This window comes from Danio rerio, chromosome 20, assembly GCF_052040795.2.
Source record: "Danio rerio strain M-AB ecotype USA chromosome 20, GRCz13ab, whole genome shotgun sequence".
NCBI lineage: Eukaryota > Metazoa > Chordata > Actinopteri > Cypriniformes > Danionidae > Danio > Danio rerio.
In genome coordinates this window covers 49413268-49425625 of record NC_141040.1, presented here as the reverse complement: position 1 = coordinate 49425625, position 12358 = coordinate 49413268, and the positions used below count along the sequence as shown (strand labels likewise).

Here is a 12358-nt window from a genome sequence, read left to right as displayed (position 1 = left end):
CACCCATCCATCCATCCATCCATCCATCCATCCATCCATCCATCCATCCATCCATCATCCATCCATCCATCTGCCCATAATCCATTGATCCATAATCTATTCATCTATCCATAATCTGTCCATCTTTAATCTATATATCCATAATCTGTCCAAAATCCATTAATCAATATATAATTCATCCATCCATCCATAATCCATCTGTCTTTTAGTTTATAATCCATCCATCTGTCCATAATCCATCCATCCAACCATCCATCCATCCGTTCATTTATAATCAATCTGTCCATAATCTATCCATCCACCCATCCATAATCCATCCGTCCATAATCCATCCATCCGTCAGTCAATAATCCATCTGTCCATAATCCATCTATCCGTCTATAATTCATCCTTTAATCCACAATCCATCTGTCTAAAATCCATGAATTCATTGTCTTTAGTCCATCTATTCATATTCCACTACTGAGTAAGTTTTTCCTGTTAATTATTGGTTCAGGACCTCATAAAAAAGACTAATTTGCATTGTAGAGTGAATATTAAACAGAATGTGATTCATGATTCAAAGCGACTGATTTTAATTTCAGAAAGGAACCATTTGGCCTATAAATGGACAGACGCCAGGCAGGAGTGATGTTCCCGACCTTTGTAATGGGATTTTTGCCCCCTTGCGTGTTTCGGCTGATCTCGTATTTTGCTGAGAAGGTACCGCGGGTTTGATTCATTGCAACCCCATGAGATTTGACACGAGATTGGGCCAGACTGTTTGCATGGACGTGGCTACACCCAATTTGTATGAGGATGTGCTCTGCTTGGCGTCAAGACCCGAGCTGCTATCTCACACAAAAAATGCTGCTCTGCTGCAGCATCTGTCTTTTTGGATTTCGTTGAGATATGATGTGGCTTTCCTGCTATTTTTCGAGACACATTCCCCTATCTGCCTGCTATCTGCTGTAATTGTGTACAGTTTTGGACCGGCTGTATCCTGTTAGGCCATTGAGAAGAAGGCACAGCATTCTTTTGGGTATTTTCAGTTGGTTTGATTGTTTTGTCCAAAACTGTGGTCGATTCCATCCCTGTTCCCTCACAGGACATCTTTCCAAATTGTATTATTAAGGCCAGAGCTACAGTTTTTTATCTATTTAGATTCACTCATAAGGTATACCAATAGGAGAAAAGCAATTTACTGATCTATGTGGTTTTATAATATTATTCGCTCTTTGTTATTGCAATTTGTATGCTTTCATGCATATTGGGCCATTGTTTTCCTACAGTAGTAGCATAAACTGAGACCAGTTTGGTGTTAGATCCATCCATCCATCCATCCATCAATCTGTTGTTTTGTTCCATCCATCTATCCATTGTTCTGTTGTTTTGATCCATACATCTTTTGATCCTTTGTTCTGTTGTACCATCCATCCGTCTATCTGTCATCCATCCATCGTTCCGTCCATCTATCCATTCCTTCCATCCATAATTCTGTTGTTCCATTCGTCCATCTGTCCATCCATCCATCCATCCATCCATTGTTCCATCCATCGGTTGTTTCATCCATCCATCCGTTGTGCCATCCATTCGTCCACTGTTCTGTTGTTTCATCCGTCCGGCCATCCATTTATCCATTCATCCATCCATCCATTGTTCTGTTGTTTCATCTGTCTGTGCTTCTGTCCATCTTTCTTTCTTTCCATCCATCCATCTTGTTTTGTTGTTTCACCCCTCCAACCATCCATCTATTCGTCCATTGTTCCATCCATCTATCTATCCCTCGTTTTGTTGTTACATCCGTCTGTTCGTCTGTCCATCCATCCATCAATTGTTTTGTTATTCTGTCTGTCCATCCATCCATCCATCCATCCATCCATCTATTCAATATTGTTTTTCTGTCTGTCCATCCATTTATCCATCCATCCAATATTGTTTGTTTCCTCCATCCATCTATCCATCCAATGTTGTTTGTCCATTCATTCGCACATCCAGCCACCCACCCGCACATCAGTCTGCATATCCATCCATCCATCCATTCATCCATCCATTCATCCATCCATAGTGTTTATCGTTGTATCCATTCATCCATCGTTCTATCCATCCATCAATTGTTCTGTTATTCTGTCTGTCCATCCATCGTTCCATCCATCCAATATGCTTCATTAGCACGTCCATCCTTCCATCCATCCATCCATCCATCCATCCATCCATCTATTCAATATTGTTTTTCTGTCTGTCCATCCATTCATCCATCCATCCAATATTGTTTGTTTCCTCCATCCATCTATCCATCCATTCGTCTGTATACCTATATATAGTATTTATCGCTCTGTCCTTCCATCTGTTCATCTGTTCATCCATCCATCCATCCATCCATCCATCCATCCATCCATCCATCCATCCATCCATCCATCCATTGTTCCATAATTCCATAATTCTATTGTTCCATAACCCACCTATATATCTATCCTTTGTATTGTCCTTCCATTCTTTTTTGTTATTCCACCATCTTTCCATAATCCATTTGTCTATAATACATCCGTCCATTCGTCCATAACCCATCCATCTATCAGTCGATAATCCAACCATGCATCCATCCATCAGTCGATAATTCATCTGTCTAAAATCCATCCACTTGGCATAATCCATCCATCAATAATGCATTTGCCCATAGTCCATTTGTCCATAATCCATCCATTTGTCTATAATCTCTCTGTCCATAATCCAATATCCATCCATCCATCCATCCGTCCGTCCCTCCATCCATCCATCCGTCCATATTCTATCCATTCACAACTATTAAGGAAGAGATCAACTGAAAACTTTCAAATATGATAAATATCTGATAAATAAATGTGTATTGATATTCATAATACTAATCTTCATGTAACGCATGTTTTTAGATTTATACTGTGGCATACATTTAGGTTCTGATTACGCAACCTTTTTTTACACCAAAAACAGGAAACTTTTCAAGTGTTTTGCCTGTTTTTATTTACACAATGATCTCTGTAAAAAACAACATGGACTTGATGGAATTGATGGACAGCATCAATTATGTTGCCAGAGCTTACTTATGACTGCATTTCATCTTTAAAACGATTGCTAAGGGGTGGAATGACACCGCAGACGGCTTCTGTGTCTTTTCCCTCTAGCAGCTGACCTCTTACCTTGTTTCAAGTTTGTCCAGTATCTCACCACATACGTCGGCAGAGTTGAGGTGCAGAGAGGAGTTGAACTTGACGATGTGGTTTGAGTCTGATGAAGAATGGTTTCGTAAAAGCAGGTAGAACAAAAACCAAAGGCATACAAATTAAATAAACAAGTAAATAATAGGGTGAGAATGTGGTAAGAAGTGAAAATGTGGTAAAAATCATGTTGCCGTGAAGGCTTTTTTTCTGGTTTGCTTTTGAAACACTGTAAGTTGGGTTTGGGAAGGCGGTTGGCGGGTCAATCGGTGCTTTTGAAAACAGTATCGGTTGGGTTTAGGGAAGGAGGGGGATGGGGGGACAGTCAGTTGGTCAATCAGTCAGTCAGTCAGTCAGTCAACAGCGGCCTCTGGTGGATTTATGTGAAAACAGCAGGTACGATTGGCTCTCACGAGAGAAATTTAAGATCTAAAAAAAAAAATCATTCGCAGCGCCCTCTGGCAGATTCACGAAAACATAAACTGCAAAAAATGTACCTCCTGGGATGTATTTGGCGCTCTCCTGAAATGTATATTGGAGGACGCATCCATAATAAGCCCGGGTGGGTAACAAATGCTGGGTTCCACACAATTGATTTGTGTTTTGACAACATAAAGGAATTAAGTTCACCTATTGTTTTTTTTACAAATTTAAGTGGATTGAACATAACGTTGTCCATCAAAAGCCTTAAGAATTGTGTTGTTTCAGCTTATTTTAAATGAGTAGTTGAAACAAACAGCACACAATATTTTTTAGCGATCCTAAAATGGGTTTCAAAGTGGATGTGTTTGCATGTTGTGTTTGTGAAAACACTCAAACAAGAAGATGAAAGTGATGACATAATGAGTGTACATTTCTATTTAGGGAAGTGTAGATTAAAGGCAAGTTCAAACAAACAGCATCGACGGAGTATGTAGAAGTGTTGTTGTTGCTCGAGTGTTTTCTAATGCTTTTGTTAGCAAGTGTGGATTTATTTCACATTTCAACCAAAAGTGGAGACACATCTAACATACACACAGCAAATTCTACATAGACACAGCCGAAGACGCATCATCAGTTCCCTACAGGTGCTGTTTACTAAAAAAAGGTGACAGCTCCAAATATTGGCTTGACATATGTTATACAGCATGTTTGCCAGTTTTTGCAGATGTGTAAACACATAATTTTGAAAACGTAAACATGATACTTTTAAAAAAAACTGGATAGTTGTGTAAACGTTGCTTTAGGGCCTTATGATTCAATGCAGAAAACAAGGACGGAATCATGGAATCCACATATTGTCGCAGAATTTGGCAATTTTTCTTATTAAACCATTTTCAAAATACATTTTCCATTTCTAGGGATAATTGCCTTAAATTGAAATTGTTTTATGAATTTTTTTTATAAAAGTTGTGTTTTATGAAATGATTGATTTACATTTGCAGCATTTTTAACATTTTATACAGTAGGTAAGTGAGTAATAATTTGGAATCATTTGCTGCAACCCAGGCTTATTATGAAAACGTAGTCCCATGGATGTTTCTGGAGGCCGCGAAATACGTCCCCTGAAGTACGTATTTGTGCAGTTTTTGTTTTTGCGAATCTGCAAGAGGCCTCTGTGTGGGCTGTGAGTGCAGTTTGCGCCCACTCTGTTCTGGCGTAAACCCACCAGAGGACGCTGTCGACTGACTGTCTGTCTGACTGACTGAATGGCTGACTGAGCGACCGGCCAATCGACTGACCCACCCTCCTCCTTTTCTAATCCCAAGCAATTTTATCGATTGACCCACCCACCCACTTACTTTCCTAAACCCAATCAAGGATTTACAAAAGCCGTCCAGAAAAAAGAAAAGCCCTAGTCAGATTTTTACCACATTTTCAAATTTTACCACATTCTCACCCTGTTATGAACTTTTTATTTTTTGGTTTCTGTTTTTGTCTTACCTGATTTCTGGAACCGCTCTTGCTCGTACTCAAACCCAGTCGTCGTCACCGTGATCAAATCCTCTCTGCGTTTCAAGTCCGCCGATGTACACAACGAGCTACCTATACAAACTGGTTGCTGCAGGAAAGCCCTCCACACGAAGTTAAGCAGTCAGCTGGTAAGCGCGAAAAGGAACGGCGTCATACCATCCTGTAGTGTTCACTTCAAAAAAATTAAATGCTGCCATACGTACCTCCAGCTACGTAATTCGTGGTCTCCAGAAACGTCCACAGGACTACTTTTCAGAATGAGCCTATGTTGGAATCATTAGTGCATTTCCAAAAATTTTTGAAAAAAAAAATCATTATTCAATTATTTACGCTTTACAAAAGTATTTTACTGTTAACCTTTTAATAATTTACTGTTAAATTGATTATAAATGCATTATAATTACTAAAACTTAGCAATTAAATGTAACATGAAAAAATGTAAATGGGAAAAAAATGAATCCACAATGATTTATTATTACATAGTGCCCTGTACATATATACAATAAATATGTATTCAGTTTATTTGTGTATTATTTTTCAAGTTAGAGTGTAAGGTAATTTTGATCGAGACATCCAGTCTTATTCACTTCCATTCATTTGTAGCCATTCAAAAGAGCATAATATGCTGATTGCTGTCATAAACAGATATTTTCTTATCACAATATTGTGACTTTAATGTGTTGTGCTACAAAGCAGTGTGTTAATGACAAGTAGTTTGATGTTTCTTGCCATGTGTTATTCCTAGTCATTTCCCCGTAGTGACAAATGAAACTCAATCACAGAAAAGAGCTTACTTCCACATTGCAAAATCAGCTGCATAATATGCTATTTTTTTGTTTTTGTTTGCTTGAATATTTACCATCAGGCATACAAATCCACTGTACAATATAGTACTTTCACAAAAAAAAGTCTTATATTATAAGCCTTGAATTAAATTGTTTCCAGATGAACTGTTCGTGAAGCATTTACAAGTTGCATAAAGTTCACACCGGAGTTTGCCAGATTAAGAAAAAAAGTGTTGCTTTTTTTAGATAGTGTCACTTCAGCTTTATGTTTTTCTATATTTTTGCATTCCTTTATCCAGCAGGCCCTGCCTTATCACTGTTTGCATTAGACTTTAAACATATGCATCTGGCAGACGCTTTTATCCACAGTGGCTTACCTTGTATTCAAGGTTCTCTATATATTTTATCAGCGCATGTGTGTGTTTCCGGCGACCCACGACCTTGGCTTTGCGAGTGCTTCAATCAGTCTTTCTCCTGCTTATCTATATATTACTCTCCATTTCTCTGCACACGTCCATCAATGGTTTCAGGCTCATGTGGTCTGTGCCATCGGCGCCCAGCTTCAGGCCAAAAGCGAAGCCTTTGGGAAAGCAGACGTGTTTGATCAATTCCAGGGTTATGGATGTGTGGTTTGCAGTAAAAAACTTAAAACCAAAATTCACAGAGAATATATCTGTAGCGGTTGTTTCTCTGCGTTGTTATTTTTAATTAAAAGAAGTATCCACACAAATCTGGTCACGCTGAGGTGATTTTATTTTGCCCTGCACAACACACACAATCAGACAGTCACTCTCTCAATATCAGTTGAGTCCCTCTTTTGCCTCTCCTCTCAACAGACATCGGGAAAGAGAAGGACAAGCTCTCCACATATACATACAGAAGATGTATAATATCACATAGTAATATAAAATAAAAGTAATATTAATAACAATATGAATATAAATAATAATTTTATATAAATATATACTAATAATTAATCACAATTACAGCATTGCAGTACAGCAGTAGTGTTACCTAAATATCAATTTACATACCTGTACAACACACACAATCAGGTAGTCACTATCCCAATATCAGTTGAGTCTTTCTTTTGCCCTTAAACCACAAGAGATCTTTGAAATACACAGATATTCAACTATAAAACACACTGTTATAATGTCTATTAATAAGTCACAATGCATCTTTAGTGTACTTACAAAATATATATATTCAACATTATATATATATATATATATATATATATATATATATATATAATACATATTCAACCATTTATATACATATATATCTACACACATCTATATATTATTTATTATTGCATATCTATCTATTTATCGAAGTAGATCTATCTAATTATAAGATATTTAATCAAAACTTTAGCTGCAAGGCGCTAATACATCTCTCACTCGTGACACACATTCACAGGCCGCCAATTCACTTTTTATAACTTTCACCCATTAACAGCACTTTAATAAAACGTAAATGATTAACAACTTGAACAAGTGGTCAAATATAACATTACATGGACTGTTTTCTCAAAAGCAGGTTTTATAAACATAATATATACAGCTAAACAGCATTTTAACGCCAAATGAGCAGAGCTTATAGAAACCGTACGTTTCCTCTCAATAGACTAAAGAAAAGAGGAGGAGCTCTGAGTGTGCCAACACTTATAGCTCTCTTGCTTCGCTACTTCAGCCGACGTGCACATTGTGACTCTTAACCCCGCAAAAAGAACATAACAATCTTTCAAAATAAAAGACCAAGACAAATAATCATTTAAATATAAAATAAAATAATGAAATTATGATTTAAAATCTGGTGTAACAACATAGTTTAGTTTAAACTTTATTGTCCGTTCTGCTTGACACAGAAAGGAAATTTTTCTTCAACACTGGATTTAGGACAACAATTACAAACATACAACAATGACACAATAACAACACTTATCAAGACAACAACATAAGTTAAAAGTTTAAAAACCAAAAATAGCCTGCTACATGTGTTAACATTATATTGAAACTTTTGATATATTTTCCGAAACCCATAACCTCAGAGTTACGAGAGCAGAAAAATATAAATCTGTAATCATTTTTTATTTTAAATGAGGGAAATAAGCATGTGTGATTTATGCGAGTCTGGGAGTTTACCCAGCAGACACACATTGTCATAAGACATTAATATTAGGTTAAATTTAGGTTGTGATGTCAGGTTACCAAAATTTAATGTCTAGTCAGCATCTAAGGACAATCTTATTTTGGCACCCAATAATGATGTCAAATGTTGATATTTGGTTAATTTTAGGTTGTGTTAGAAATTGACCAAAATCCAACATCGAGCCAACATCCTAAAACCAACATCATATTGATGTCAAATACTGACATTTATTTGGCAGGTATGGCAACCAAATTCAACATCCTATAATGGTAATGTCCTCACAACATCAAGCTGTAACATCGTTAGACGTTGATATTTGGTTGCATTGGAAAGTGACCAAAATCCAACGTTGAGCCAACATCTTAATCCAACATCATATTGATGTCAAATACTGACATTTATTCATCAGGTATAGTAACCAAAATCCACATGATAGACGTCATAGTGGTAACGTCCACACAACATCATTTGATATTTGGTTGATTTTAGGTTGTGTTGGAAATTGACCGAAATCCAACGTCAAGTCAAAATCTTTAACTCACGTCTATTGACATCAAATACTGACATTTATCCATCAGGTATGGAAACCAAAATCCAACGTCAGATAAACGTTATAGTGGTAACATCCACACAACGTCAAGCTTTTACATAATTAGATGTTGATATTTTGTTGATTTTAGGTTATTTTGGAAATGGACCAAAATCAAACGTCATCAACACCTTAAACCCACGTCATATCAACGTTAAATACTGACATTTATTCATCATGTATAGAAACCAAAATTCAATGTCTGATTGACATTATAGTGGTAACATCCACACAATATCGAGCTGTCACATCATTGGACGTTGATATTTGATTGATTTTAGGTTGTGTTAAAAAGTGACCAAAATCCAACATTTTAAAACAACATCATATTGACGTCAAATATTGACGTTTATTTGTCAGGTATGGCAATTAAAATCTAACGTCTGATAGACGTCAGTGGTAATGTAAAAACAACGTAAAGCTGTAACTTTATTAGACAATGATATTTGGTTGTTTTTAGGTTGGATTGAAAAGTAACCAGGTATGAAAACCAAAATCCAATGTCTGATAGGTCAAAGTGGCAATGTCTACACATTGTCAAGCTGTAACATTATCAGACATTGACATTTGTTTAATTTTAGGTTGGGCATTGGCGTCGGCCTGACGTTGAGTTTTGCCATTTTTCATGATTTTGAACCTGATTTTCATCTCCAAACAAAATGCAACATCCCCGCTGGGGTACAGCGTCAATCTGGCGTCACGTTGACGTCCTGTGCCTGCTGGGTAGAGTATACAACACACTTTGTTTTAGAGATTCTGTGAATTAAACAGCACAACCTAAAAGAAAGAATGTTAATCAAAAGGATAAGAGTTGGCTCTCTAGAGAACAAAAATTAATTTTATTTTATTTTCGCACTTATGAGAAAAAAGCTTCGTTATGGATGTGACAGATGTGAAACTGGCACTTGTGTGACTTTGGTAAATCAAATATAATTGTTTGAAAACACTGACAGAGACATTTTTGAGTGTTTTTAAACTACTGTGAAATTCAAGCCTATGCAAACAACGTTGAAAGAGTTTCAGTATTTTCATAAAAACTTTATTTTGTTCATGGGAAAGTAAAGTAAAGGTAAAATGAAGCTCTGTTATGTTTTTTCTTTCTCTCTCACCTCCTATTTACCACCGCAGAGAGCTACAGTTCACTTCATAATGCCCATCTTCCTCTGTTCATGTGTTCATTTAATTACACAGCCTTCAAAACGCACCACATAATATATCCCAGGATGCATTAGGAGCTCAGAGTGGGGCTAAATAGCGTGCACGCATTCATTGAGACGCACACACACACACACTCTCACTCTGTCGAGTCACATTCAAGTCTCCTCTGCTCATATGACAGCAAATATTCCACCAGCTGGGCCTTTTCATACATTGAAGAGTACAGTTTTTTTTCTATTTTTTCACTTTTTACATCACAATGGCTGCTATTCTTTTGGTACAGTGGGGCGGCTGGAGAGAATCTCCCAGGCAATTAATCTGAGCTTTCTCCTCCCTGCCTATACAGCACTCAAAGGCTGCTGTGCTCATAGAGATATTAAGCGCTGAATGGAAGCGAGGAGCTTTTTTTTTTTTGTGCTGTTCGTCTGTTTGCGCGAGAGCCGAAGCCAGTGTCGGCTGCTTTTTGAAGCCGTAGCTACTGCAGAGGAACAAGCCACTCGTCATTTTAAGTCCACATGAAATCAAAATGCACTGTTTGTATTTATTTTTTATTATTATTTTTTTTTTTTTTGGCGTGTAATTTATTAGCGCATGTTCATTTTTGAAGGAAAAAAAGCTAATGGAGTGCATCAGGGCCTGCCTCATGTTTTGTAGCAGTAGTTTTTAGAGGCATTTTTCCTCATTCATTTTTTCCCTTAGGGATCTTTTTATGAAAGAATCTCCTTTCAAGTGTTTTTGAAGCAAGTCAACCTGTTATGAGGAGAATTGAACAAATTCTCTTGGCTATTTATAACCTTTTGATTTAGTAGCTCATTTGTTTTGATGTGCGGCAACACAATGGCTCAGTGGTTAGCACTGTCACCTCGCAGCAAGAAGGTCACTGGTTCAAGTCCCAGCTGGGTCAGTTGGCATTTCTGTGTGGAGTTTGCATGTTCTCCTCGTGTTGGTGTGGGTTTCCTCCGGGTGCTCCGGTTTTCCCCACTGTCCAGAGACATGCACTATAGGTGAATTGAATAAACTAAATTGACTGTAGTGTACGTGTGTGTGATTGAGTGAGTTGTAATGGTGGCCCTACCTTAAACTCCAAGTAGGTAATATTTTACTTTTTGTTCGGGTGCCAGACGGAATAAATCCGTCAATAATACAAATTTAACTTTAGCCCAAATAGCTATAAGCCACAGACTACAAACTATACTAAACGTAACAAACAAAATACACAAAAAATACTACACAAATTCACCAAATGAGTTTGTATTGAAATATTTAAATTTTCCATCACTGAAATCACTACCAACATCTCACTACAACCAAAATTGAAAATAAACAGTTTTATGAAAATATCAGGATCAATTTATACCACCCCTAAAGAAAAATTTATCCACTGAAATAATGATAATAATAATAATAATAATAATAATAATAATAATAATAATAATAATAATAATAATAAGTACATTCTCAGAAATGAAGGTACAGAAGCTGGGGCAGTACCTTTTCAAAAGATACATATTTGTACCTAAAGAGTCCACAATAGTACCTCAAAGGTGCATATTAGTGCCCAAATGTACCTAAAGTGTACCTTTGAGGAACCATTGTGGACCCTTAAGGTACAAATATGTACCTTTTGAAAAGGTACTGCCCCAGTGACAGCTCCTGTACCTTTATTTCTGAGAGTGTATCTACTACATGAAGGACAACCAGGGAGCATTTCATCAGTATACAAAAACAAACCCCAAGAAAGTTACACCCCTAACAATCATTGGCTCTCTGGCCCATGCAAAGGTAAACAACATGTAAAGAGTTAATTCAAGGAAACACAGTTCAGTCGCATCAGTTTTCTCTCAATTAAAAACCACACCAGAGGCACTGCTCGGATCTGGGTGTTAAACAGTTTGTGCAATGTATGTGTGTGAGTGTGTGGGAGTGTGTGTATGTGCGTGTGTCCAGCGGTCTCTATATGCACTCAATATATATGTGCACTAATAGTTCATTCAATGAGTAGGAGCGGTATGGATAAAGTCAACAGCTAAATACACATCGTTTTGGTAGTCAACACGTCAATGATGCTGGTATGCTAGCATTTTATTTTTTATTTTTTTTTGTTGTAAAAATGTGAAGTACCTGAAGCTGGGGAACTAGAGGGAAATCACCTAAGGCCTGCGTCTATGTACAGCGACGTCACTCAGCTCCCTTTGTTGTGGAAACCGCACATGATCTCAGGCAATGGCTAAAACCACCATCTCAGCCAAAGGTCTCTCCAAATGCTCTTAACAGCAGTTGCTTTTCGCTGGATTCGGTCACCGCCGGCACACTTGTGCAGCCACTCATTTTTTGGCGTTTACAACTTGTCGATTTCAACCAGAGCCAACTCATTCGACCACTCTGTTTGCGGTGCTCTTCCTCTTACCGTTGTTTCCACTTCCCCCTCTTTTTTTTTTTTTCCTTTTGTATCAGTCCTGCCCATATTTAACCTTTAGTAATTTTCCTTCAGATGGTATGGATTTGGATCCTAATTGCCACAGTGTATGTGTGTTTCCCAATAC

General features: G+C 37.3%; 1 protein-coding gene across 2 annotated transcripts in view; it reads left to right on the top strand.

Moving 5' to 3' along the window:
* Positions 1 to 12358, top strand: part of klhl29 (kelch-like family member 29) — a 611610-nt gene that overhangs the window by 171949 nt on the left and 427303 nt on the right. The gene's annotated exons all lie outside the window — the stretch shown is intronic.